This window comes from Chanodichthys erythropterus, chromosome 12, assembly GCF_024489055.1.
Source record: "Chanodichthys erythropterus isolate Z2021 chromosome 12, ASM2448905v1, whole genome shotgun sequence".
Classification (NCBI taxonomy): domain Eukaryota; kingdom Metazoa; phylum Chordata; class Actinopteri; order Cypriniformes; family Xenocyprididae; genus Chanodichthys; species Chanodichthys erythropterus.
In genome coordinates, this window is record NC_090232.1 from 55,114,804 (window position 1) to 55,127,803 (window position 13,000).

Genomic DNA, 13,000 nt, shown 5'->3' on the forward strand with positions numbered 1-13,000 from the left:
CATTATAAAAGGTGTTTAAAGAGCAAAACAAAACTACAACAAAACTTTATGGGTTTGTGGGCTTGGCTGGACCCCGTAATTGCTGCTTGCAGTTATATTTTGTAATTTTTTTGCAAAATGTTCAAATAAATCCATTTGTTTATTTATAATAAATCATACTGTGCATCCGGACACACATTTGTCCTAAAACCATAATTGGACTACTCTTAAGAAAAGTACGTTTATTCAAGTGTGCTATTAATATTCTTCTTTTAAACTAAAAATAAGAAATAGTACTTTTGGTCTACTTTTTATGTTCCTCTCAGGAATATATTTTATGTGCTTCTCAGAAATATAGGCCCTACTTAAAAATGCACTCAAGTACTTGACTTATACTGACAGAAACGTCTAAGTATATTTGGCCTATATTTGTACTAAATCTTTTGATCAAGATATACTTCAAAGTATAATTAAGTATTCTAAGTATACTTGGCTTGTAGTAGCCTATTAAATAGCCTACTTTTTTCACATAGTTTAACGTACTGTCTTATAAACTTACATTGTTTGAAAATATTGATTTATAAAGAAAACAGAATGCATCTTCTAGTACAGAATCTCCAGATCAAAACACAGGTGAAGAAGCAGAAACTTGTGATAGAAGACTGAAAAACAACATGAGCATCAAGCATTAAATATCATATAAATCAAGACTGCCCTACGTTACTGAATGAAATGTAGACCCAGGAACAGGTAAAGACAGTGAAGCTTTAGGGGTGTTGATGAACTCGATCTACTCCATCTGTGCTTTGATGATCACTCTGAATCCCATCCTGATGTAGCCTTTGACAAAAATTTTATTTTCTCAGGTCATTGTTTAAAAGGTTTATTTTTATTTATTTTTATGAAACTTACCCAGTTTCAAGTATTGATAAAAAAATGACGCATGAAGCTAGTATAAAATGGGAATAGTTCAAATAACAGTTAAGCATATATTTAAAGCGTAAACATGTAATACCTAAATAGGAACACAGTAGTATACTTAAAGTGCAAAAATAATATATAATGAATAGTAAACAATAAATGTGATGTTATGTTAACTTTCAAGTATACTTGCAGTATAAAACTACTTAACTAGTAGATTACTGAGAGATACTTCAGAATGTACTTTCATAAACTAAAAAATGTATTACAAGTACTTGTTTTTCCTATAGAGTAGGGAGAAACACAAATGCCATTTCCCCCCTACAGCACATCCTTGACAAACAATCTCATCAAACAAACTGAATGTTTGTCTTCTTGAAAGATCAGCTGACATGCCATGTCCCAGAGCTCAACACATTGCACAAACAGTTCTCCAGGAATTTTCTCTGCTTAAATCCATTTTCCACGAGTGCTCATGCAAATTTCCCCAGAGATACAGTATTTTCATTTTTCAGTATATACTGTAACTGGATGGGAAGAGTAAATGTTCATGTCTTTTAGGTCAAGATAAGAAAAGCAGAGACTGTTTAATGTTCTGTCATGATGTGATTTGGACAGGATTCTGTGCAGAATACTTTTAAATGGAAAATATATGGTGTGTGCAGGTTTGGTTGTTATCGGCAAGGATTGTGACACCAGTGACAAATACATCACAAATAGTTATGAAAATATTTTGCACTAATATTAAACAGTGTAACATTATACATTTAAATGAATAATGTGGGAAAATCTATATAAACATAAACTAAGAATTTAAATATAAAAATATAAAATCCTCTCTGAACTTTCATCTACATTAAAACATTATACCGTTTTATAGACTTTAAAGATTCTTGACTGTTTTAAATCATTTTTATGGCTGAAAAGTCCATAAAATGTTTATGAACTGTGAAAAACTGCTTATGAAAAGAACAGACAAATTCAGATTGTTTATTTCTTTTGCATTTGGTTGCAGTCTTATGCTAAAATTTCACATGACAAAGCATTATGAGAAAGCACTAAAAGTATTCAGACTCTTTAATCAGTACTTCATTGATACACCTTTGACTGTGATTACAGCCTCTTTGAGTTTGATATGACAAGCTTTGCACTCATGGATTTGGGGATTTTCTGCAGTTTCTCTCTACAGATCCTCTTGTCAGGTTGGACAACCATTTTCAGAGCATTAGTTCTGATCGTCCCAAACTTCTTCCTTAGATTTCAGACACTGTGACTGTAACACAGACTTATGGAGGCCACAACCACAGAATTTTGGAAACACCATCAACTACACGAGACACAGAGAGAGAAAGAGATGAACATGACAGTGAAAATCATCTCTAGAAATGTTGTTGATGAACTTACTGCCATCTTCTCAGTCTCTCCTCAGTAGATCACAGCAGGGATCTGTTTTATCTAGACAAAAACATTTCTTAAAGTTGTATAAATGTCTGAATGTTTTCTGAGGTAAGTGATGAATAAAACAGTAACTCATCATTTGTGTTGTTGAGTCAGACAGACACTCTTTATATATCTGTCAGACTTTCATGTTCCTCGTCTGTGTCACAGAAGATATTTACACAATGAACACCCACATTTTGGATGCAAATAAAAAAAGGCATCTGTCATCCTCAATGCAAATTATATGTGCAGTGTATTGTATTGTATCTATTCAATAAATCTTACTAAATCTGAAATTTTCGAATTTGTAGTTTCGATTAAATCCATCATGTTTATTATTTTGCATGTAAATGTGGTCTCTCTCATAATGTGCCTTAGATTTAATGAATTTTTCATGTTTGTTGTTTTTGCAGTGCCTTCAGTGCTTGGCTAAAAATTCTTCTTCTTCTTCTTTCACTCTTAAAACAGATGTGTTAAAAACAACACAACCTGTGTTATATTTTAACACACCCGTGTGTCTAGTTAAGGACAACACATTTTGTGTTACTTTTAACTCAACCAGTGTGTTATTTTTTCTTAATACAGGCATAAAATATTTAACACACTAATGTGTGTGTGAGAGAGAGAGAAACAACACTGTGTCCAACACAACATGTGTTAACTATCATGCAATCACATTGCTGCTACATCACTCCACAAGCCGTTAAGCAAGTTTGTGCCTCTTTCTTCATTGGCGGATGACTTAACACATGGTTGTGTTCAGATATAACACAGGTTGAGTTAAAAACAACACATTATATCTTAACACATCCGTGTGTCTAGTTAAGGACAACACATGTTGTGTTACTTTTTTTAACTCAACCAGTGTGTTATTCTTCTTAACACAGGCAGTGTTAAAATATTTAACACACTAATGTGTCATAAATCACACAATTTGTGTCACAGATGTGCTATTTATGACCAGTTAAAATTAATGCAATACACACTCTTAGAAAGGATGTGTTAAAACTGACTCAAAATGTGTTCAATTCTTACACATGAGTGTGTGAGTTTAGGGACGACACTTGTTGTGTTAATTCTGACACATTCACTGAGTCAATGATTTTAACACATTAAATGTGTCAGGAAGGTGATCTGATGTTAACAAGCAGAATCAAAGGAGAAAATCTAATTTTAAGCCACCATCATGGAGATGAGTGTTTGCTTTAGTTGGGCTCTTGAACCTTGATTTTTTAAATATTAGGTTTTGTTTGGGCTGCTGTAACAGCTAGTCAATCAAAGAGAAAAGATGATCAGGTGTTGGTTGTGTTTTCACATAATCATTATTTGATCTGAATCACTGAACTCATTTAGAGCTCAATCTCTGAGTTAGATTTACATTATTGATTACAGCAGAACTGTGATTCTACAGCAGAAGATCAGCTTTATCAATATAATCTGAAGGATTTCTCAAAAGTTGTTCTGATTAAAAAAAAAGAAAAAAGCTCTTTCATTTAGAGACACAGACATCAAGAATCAGTCTGTGAATCTCAACAGTGGTGAGAATAATAAAGCATGTTGCAGTGCATTCTGGGTGCCACCAATTAAAATTCATCCATGGCTCCCATCATGCATTGCTGCATGAATAAATTATGAGCTTAATTGTCTTAGTAATTTCCTTTATTCTCACTATTTTTTTTTTCTTTCTGTTTTATGTGACTTTTTAGGAGCTTATTTTCTAATGTTTCTAAAATCAGAATATGTTGCCTGTCACCACTGTTGAGATTCACAGGCTGATTCTTGATGTCTGTGTGCGCCTAAAAGCAAGGTTTTTTTTTTTTTGATCAGAACAACTTTTTAAGAAATACCTTTGAATTATGTAGAAAAAGCTGATCTTCTGTTATAATCAATAATGTAAATCTAGCTCAGAGATTGGGCTCTAAATGAGTTCAAGACAAATAATGATTATATGAAAACATAACAAACACTACATGATCATCTTTTCTCTCTGCTTGTCTGGCTGTTATAACTCACTTACAACCAACCATGCAAAATATAATATTAAAAAATCAAGGGTCAAGAGCTCAACTAAAGCAAACACTCATCTTCATGATGGTAACTTAAAAATTGTGAATTTCTCCTTTGATTCTGCTTGTTAACAGCAGATCACCTTCCTGACACATTTAATGTGTTAAAATCATAACACAATGAAAGTGTCAAAATGAACACAAGTCCACCAATGAAGAAAGAGGCACAAACTTGCTTAACGGCTTGTGGAGTGATGTAGCAGCAATGTGATTGGATGATAGTTAACACATGTTGTGTTGGACACAGTGTTGTTTCTCTCTTTTTCTCTCTCTCTCTCTCTGCACATGATCAACTTAAATTGACACAAAAATGTGTTAAAATAGCCATAACACAAAAAATGTGTTATTAATTAACACATCCTTTTTGAGAGTGTTCTTTTCTTTAATGGAAGTCTATAGCAGAACTCTTTGGTCAAAATTGTGAAAAATGACACATAGAAAGAGGAGAGTATGAACAATGATCAGAGCAAATTTTTCCTCCGATTCCAGAAATCAGATGCATACCATGTTTACAATTTCCATCAGATAAAATATTAGACTGTTTTCAGTTTGAATTATGTTTTTTCCCCTTGTCTTCTCCTACAAATTATGACCAATCTTCAACCATCTCCTGCCAGCTCCAGCAAAATTCTGTCCCACTCCCCAAAACTGTTAAAATCTCCCATTCCCACCAGCAACATTCATGTTTTGTCCCACCCCAGCCCACAGGTAAAAGTATACCAGGGGCGTTTCCTCCGAGTAGGCAAGGGAGGCAGAGCCTCCTCAAAAAAAAATAGGATGAGAAAATAATCCATATTACATGTAAAACAACACAAATATTACAAATTATGACATTAAAAACAGCGCGAGTCACGCGTGTTTCTTAAGGAACACTGCCCAACAGCGACACCCGCAGGTAAAGTTACACAGAGGAGTCATGCTTTACAGTCTATGGAGTCATGCCTCCCTTTCCTCTCATAGAAAACCATAGAAAATCATCAGACCCCCGGCGTGCGGTGGGTTTTGTGGGGGGTAATTGAGAATGAATGGGGGAAAGTCACGTGAGAGGAGGCAATGTCTCCATCGCGCTATGATTGGATGTAATTGGTTATGATTGGATATGATTGGTTTGTGCGATACATCCCGCCTCTCGTTGACGTGCACGTTCCGCGCATCAGTTTCACTGAACAAATGATGCCGTCAATGGGAAGACTAATTGAAAAGTAAGTAAACAGATCACAGTTAGATATCACCGCTTTATGTCACGTCAAAATCAAACTTGAAATGGACTGAAAACACTAAAACACTAACTTGATGAGATTGACTTGGTTTTGATAAATAGAACATTTATTACAATACATTGTTAAGGTAAAATTACAAAATAGAATTGTATTTGGTTTCTTTTTTTCTTTTTTGATGTACTGTAATATAATGTTCATTTAACAAGGAAGATGTGTCCACTTTAAGAGTAATGCACATTAATTTACATTGATTCATAAAAAAATAAATAAAAAAATGTGCCTCCTCATTTCAGAACACGCCACTTCAGGACCTATAGTGGTACTAACTGCTTGTAACTGCAGTATGGGGGTTACAAATGTAACTGTGTTAACCCCTTTTGCCCTACTCTGAGCCTTTTGTCTCACTCCACACACTTCAACTGCATTTACATCTTTATCCATGAATCCAGTATTGCTATTGCCCTCTAGTCTACAGAAAGACTGTAAGTCAGGATAGCTTTCATCTGACTGACTGTTGGTCTTTTGAGTCACATTTGGTTGAGGCTTTGTTAAGGCCCAACTTCTGAGTGAGACGAGACACTCGAGTGTGCAACTGTTTGTTCTGCTCTTCTAACTTAGCAATACATTGGATTTGTTCTTTTGCAATGGATAGAGTAAATTCTCTGTGGCAGCAGATAATGCCCTTCATATTTTTCTTCCGAATACAAGCACCAAGTACCTGTTTGCATTCTTCAATAGACCAAACTTTTTCTGGATGAATGCCAAATTTCTTTGTCAAATCCAATCTGACTGACTCAGTCACTATTGAGTCCATGTGCTTTCCTAACAATGATTTGAACTCACTATCAGTCCATAAAGGAGTAGCTAGTCCACCATTCTCAGTTGTTGGAATTAGTCTAGCGTCCTTTCTCAACATTTTGTAATGTCTTTCTGGCACAACAATACACTTCAACACTTCCCTGACAGAGCAGAGGTTAACCTAGTTAATACACATCGTAATGTATTCAACCTTCTCTGGTGAGCAGTAAAACCAATCTTGCTAACACACTGTAACAGTTGTAACCTGAATTAAGAGAGGATGAACCTTCTTCTCTAGCAAAGTAGAGGATGGCTATTCTGTTAACACACCACATTCCCTGATTAAACAGAGGACAACACAAATTATTAGCACGTAATGCTAATCTTCTCTGCCTAAACAGAGGATAAACTTTATTTCTAAAAGAACATTTTTAGAAGATAACTTAGTTAACCAAACCCTACAATTGTCTGTTAACTCTTCTCTGACGGTGCAGAACAACTTTGTAATGGTCTTTATGGTTCTTTTGGATAGAGTATCACTCACCAACCCTTGGGTGTACAGGTACAGGAAAATTCAGCCTGGATCTTCTTTTGGATCAGATCTCTGTTGTGCTTGAAGTTTCAATCTGGATTGAAGTGAGAAGCTCTATCCGGGTCACTGCACCAAAACTGTTGGAAATCTCAGAAGCATAGACCATGAGACTTTGGGATCTCTTGAAGCAGAAGTTACTCTTTATTGAGAAACACGCTGTGCGTCGCTGTAGTCATCCAAAATCTCACTTAAGGCAGTGTACATTGAAGTTTTATATACATTTTAGGGGGCAGTGCTTTGGGATAGAAACAAAGCACCAGGGAGACGACCTTAAACAAAGCATGCAAATGAAGTATTCAGGTATAGGAACCTGCCCCAGCCTCTAGAGTGTCACCAGTCCTAATCCAATCAGCATACGTATTCAAAGAATGGGACAGGGGCTCCAAGAGCCATTCACAACTCACTCATTAGCAGGGACTTGCTGTCACTTGCGGTTCAACGCTGCTGCCTGTCTGCTGTCTGACCTACGCTCGGAGCTTCGTGGAGTTTATCCTAAATCCTTCTCTTTATTCCTATTCACATAATATAACTTTCTTATTTTCACTAGATTACTTAACCTATTGCATAGTATTACTAAATGGAACGATTTATTACTAGCAATCCACCAGCGTAATCACCTTGTGTTAGCCATAGCCCGCTAGCCTGCTAGCTACCGTCTACTTTCTTTTTTCCTTTAAACCAACCTTCCTTGTCGATTGAATGGCGGATTTATCCGATGTATGTTATTCTGATCTGTCCTCTCCAGATCGGGAAGCTGTGGAGACGTTGCTGCCCGGCATTCATCGATCCACCGCGAGGTACAGCGTTCCGCACATCACCCTCGCCCCAGGCACCGGCAAGCGACCGAGACATCCAGCCAGCGAGTCCCGTGTGCGTTGCTGTTTTTCGGACGGCGTTCATCAAACACACGGTCAGTCATGTCCGACGATTATCATGTGTAGTAAATGCAACATGTACAGCTTAGCTCTTTCTGTCAGCAGTGAGACTTACACATGTGAAAAATGCAGGGATATTGTCAGGCTGACAGAGAGAATCTCAGAATTAGAGACACGCATCCAAACTTTAATTGAGGATAGTGAGAATGAAAGGGCCTTAGATACTGCTTTGGATGCGACTAGCCTAGTAAACACTACACATTCGGTTCCGGTTGTAGAAGCCACGCAGCAGGCTAACTGGGTGACTGTGAGGCGGCATAATGGCAAGAACAAACACCACTCTTCCGTTCTGATTAGAACATCAAACAGGTTCTCCCCACTCAGTGACGCACCCACTGAGAATCCTGTTGAAAGTGCCCTAGTAATTGGCGATTCTATTACACGGAACGTGAAAATAGAGACACCAGCCACCATAGTCACATGTTTGCCGGGGGCCAGAGCACCTGACATCAAAGCAAATTTAAAAGTGCTGGCTAATGCTAAACGTAAATATTCTAAAATCATTATCCATGTCGGCACAAATGATGTTCGACTTCGCCAGTCAGAGATCACTAAAATTAACATTAAAGAGGTGTGTGAACTCGCAAATTCAATGTCAGCAAAAGTAATTTGTTCTGGCCCTCTTCCTGTTCGTCGGAGTGATGAGATAGTTAGCAGGTTATCATCACTCAATGGCTGGCTGTCTAAGTGGTGTGCGCAGAATAATATAGGTTTCATAGACAATTGGAAAAGCTTTTGGGGCAGACCTGATCTGTTGAAAAGAGATGGTATTCATCCCTCCCGGGATGGTGCTGCTCTTCTATCTAGAAATTTGGCAAATAGTCTTAGAGCTGAAACATGACAAACCAGGGCCCAGATCAGGACGCAGAGAAACTGGCTAAACCGGCCGTCTGCTAGCTGCCTCACGTCACAGAACTCAAATAATTCACAGCACATGGAAACTCTTTCACCTAGATATTATCACATAGAGACTGTGTCTGTACCTCGAACTAGTAAATACAAAAAACTTCCGAAACCTTTTAAGGGTAAACATTTAATTGATGTTCAAAAAATGAAAATCACAGATAAATCAGAGAAACAAATGATAAAGCTTGGGTTACTGAATATTAGATCTATTTCTTCAAAAGCACTTATTGTAAATGAAATTATCACAGACAATAAACTAGACTTGCTGTGTTTGACAGAAACCTGGCTAAAACCAGACGATTACATTACTTTAAATGAATATAGTCCTCAAGGTTATGACTATCGACACAATCCTCGACAGAAAGGAAAGGGGGAGGTGTTGCTGTAATTTATAGTAATATATTCAGAATCACTCAAAAGAATTTCAAATATAATTCCTTTGAAGTGATGGTGCTTTATGTAACATTATGTAAGTTGACATTTGTGCTGGCTACTTTATACAGGCCACCAGGGCACCATACTGACTTTGATAGGAAATCAGCAAATTCTTTGATAGAGTTAGTACTGGCTGCGGATAAAGTCCTTGTTGTTGGTGATTTTAATATCCATGTAGATCATAATAAAGACGCATTTGGACTGGCATTTGCAGACATTTTAAACTCTATTGGAGTTAGACAACACGTGTCAGGACCCACTCATTGTCGTAATCATACCCTAGATCTAATACTGTCGCATGGAATTGATATTGATGCTGTTGAAATTCTACAGCAGAGCGATGATATATCAGATCATTATCTAGTCTCGTGTATAATACAATTAGCCATGGCTACAAAACCACCACCCAGCCATAAATATTGTAGAACCATCACGTCTACCACTAAAGATTGCTTTATAAATAATCTCCCCGAGCAGTTTCATCGCCTTAGTATACCTGACAACTTAGAAGAACTCGATGCTGCAACAGAAACTATTGGCTCTCTCTTTTCCAGCACATTAGATGCAGTCGCTCCTTTACGTCATAAGAAGATTAAGGAAGTTAATCCAACGCCGTGGTATGATGAGCACACTCGGGCTCTAAAACGAGCTGTTAGAAAAGCTGAACTTAGTTGGAAGAAAACAAAACTAGAAGTTTTTCGCCTTTCGTGGAAAGAAAAAATGACTGAGTACAGAACGACTATAAGAAATGCTAGATCTACTTATTTTTCAAATCTCTTAATAGAAAACAAACATAATCCTAGGTATTTATTTGACACAGTGGCTAAATTAACTAGAAACAGAGATTCAACTGCTGACGTTTCCATAGAGCACAGCAGTAATGACTTTATGAACTTCTTTACTTGCAAGATTGATAATATTAGAGAGAAAATTAAAAACATGCAACCGTCTACAGTTTCGCTTCAGACAGTGCACTGTAGTGTCCCTGAGGTAAAACTAGAATCATTCGCCGCTATAGGAGAGGAAGAATTATCTAAACTTATCAAATCATCAAAATCAACAACATGTATGTTAGACCCAATGCCGACTAAACTACTGAAAGAAATGCTTCCAGAGGTCGTAGGTCCACTTCTTGATATAATTAATTTATCCTTAACACTAGGATATGTGCCAAAAACCTTTAAGCAGGCTATTATTAAACCTCTTATTAAAAAACCTCAACTAGATCCGAGAGATTTAGTAAATTACAGGCCAATCTCGAATCTACCTTTTCTGTCAAAGATACTAGAAAAGGCAGTTTCAACACAACTGTGTTCCTTTTTAGAAAGAAATGGAATCTGTGAGGATTTCCAGTCAGGATTTAGACCAAACCATAGTACTGAGACTGCTCTCGTTAGAGTTACAAACGATCTACTCTTATCATCCGATCGTGGCTGTATTTCTCTATTAGTGTTATTAGATCTCAGTGCTGCTTTTGACACTATCGATCACAGCATTCTTCTAAAAAGACTTGAAAACTATATTGGCATTAGTGGAATTGCTTTGGCATGGTTCAAATCGTACTTATCTGACCGTTATCAGTCTGTAGTAGTTAATGAAGAGATGTTGTATCGATCACAGGTTAAATATGGAGTACCACAAGGCTCAGTACTAGGACCGTTGCTTTTCACTCTGTACATGCTGCCCTTAGGAGAGATAATTAGTTTTCACTGCTACGCTGACGATACTCAGCTCTATATTTCCTCGCGCCCTGACGAAACCTACAAATTCACAAAACTAACAGAATGCATAGCTGACATTAAAAACTGGATGACAAGAAATTTCTTATTATTAAATTCAGAAAAAAAATGATATCCTAATCTTTGAACCAAAAACTTCCTCACGAAAAAACCTTGAATACTCTCTAACACTTGACGGGTGCTCCATTAAATCTTCATCCTCAGTTAGGAACCTGGGTGTGCTCTTTGATACCAATCTTTCATTTGAAAGTCATGTTTCTAGTATCTGTAAAATCGCCTTCTTCCATCTAAAAAATATATATAAATTACGGCATATGCTCTCAATGACAAATGCGGAACAGTTGGTTCATGCATTCATGACCTCAAGACTAGATTATTGTAACGCTCTACTGGGTGGTTGTTCTGCTCGGCTTTTAAACAAACTACAGTTGGTCCAAAATGTGGCAGCTAGAGTTCTTACTAGAACCAGAAAGTATGACCATATTAGCCCAGTTCTGTCAACATTACATTGGCTCCCTATTAAACATCGTATAGATTTTAAAATCTTGCTACTTACTTATAAAGCTCTAAATGGTTTAGCTCCCCAGTACCTAAGTGAGCTCTTAATGCATTATAGTCCTTCACGTTTATTGCGATCTCAGAATTCAGGCCAGTTGATAATACCCAGAATATCAAAATCAACTGAAGGCGGCAGATCCTTTTCCTATTTAACACCTAAACTCTGGAACAATCTTCCTAGCATTGTTCGGGAAGCAGACACACTCTGTCAGTTTAAATCTAGACTAAAAACACATCTCTTTGCTCTTGCATACACATAACACATTATCAATACATTAACATTTTTCAAATCCGTTAAAGGATTGTTACGCTGCAATATTTAGGTCGGCCGGAACCGAGAACATTTCCTATAACACTAGATATACCTGTACATCAGAATAAGAATGGCATTTCTGCTAATATCTGTCTCTCTGCTTATCCTGAGGTTTGCCGGGTGCTGGATTCAGGCCGTATCCAGATCAGATGGAGAACCTGTGTCTGGACCTGACTACAACGTAGCCCAGGAGACAATGGGCCTACAGACCCAGTTCTGGCTGCATCTATAATTCAGATTTTTAATCGCCGTATCCGCTTACATATATTTATATATATAATCTATTTTTAATCTCTATAATAAAAATGTATAAATAAGATTTTGATCTCCATATCCATTTACATATATTATATATATCTTCCAAGGGGTTTTTTCCCTCCTAGGACATTTTTCCCAGTGTTAGTACGCTGGGTTTTTCTCCTAGGGGTTTTTTTCCACCCCTGGGAGTCAGCCGACATTGGCTTAATGTAGCACCATCTTGTATATGTTACATATTACCACGCTTGGTTGTACAGCTTAATTTTAACCACTTCCTTTTTTCTGTGCTTCTAATATGTAAAGCTGCTTTGAATAATTACCAATTGTAAAAGTGCTATATAAATAAATTTGACTTGACTTGACTTGACAACAAAAGGTGAGAATCTCAGTAATCTGACTCGTTAGACATACAATAAAAAGAACAGGAACTGGCAGAAAACTCTTGCTGGAAACCTTGCTAAACAGAATCACTCATCTAATGCCGTCATCTTTACCTTAAAATGCTAAATAAATTGTATTTCACCTTAGTATTTCAGGTGATGTTATGTCAGGACGAAGGATCATCAGATCTTAAACAGATTCTTAAATTTGTAATCCCACAAGGGGCTCTCCATCACTGGATGCTTTTAAAACCAGTTAAAAAACTTATTTTACTCTTTAGAGTTCAAGTTGTGCATGTATTTTTGAATAGTTGGTGTTCTATATTATTTATGTATATACAATTTGCTTGATTGATTTTGATATTAGATTTTTATCTCCATTTTTTCCCCTCCTCCTTACATTTGTCATGTTTGATGTTTGATTTTGATGTTTGTTGCCTGGGAAGATCAGCTGCCATGG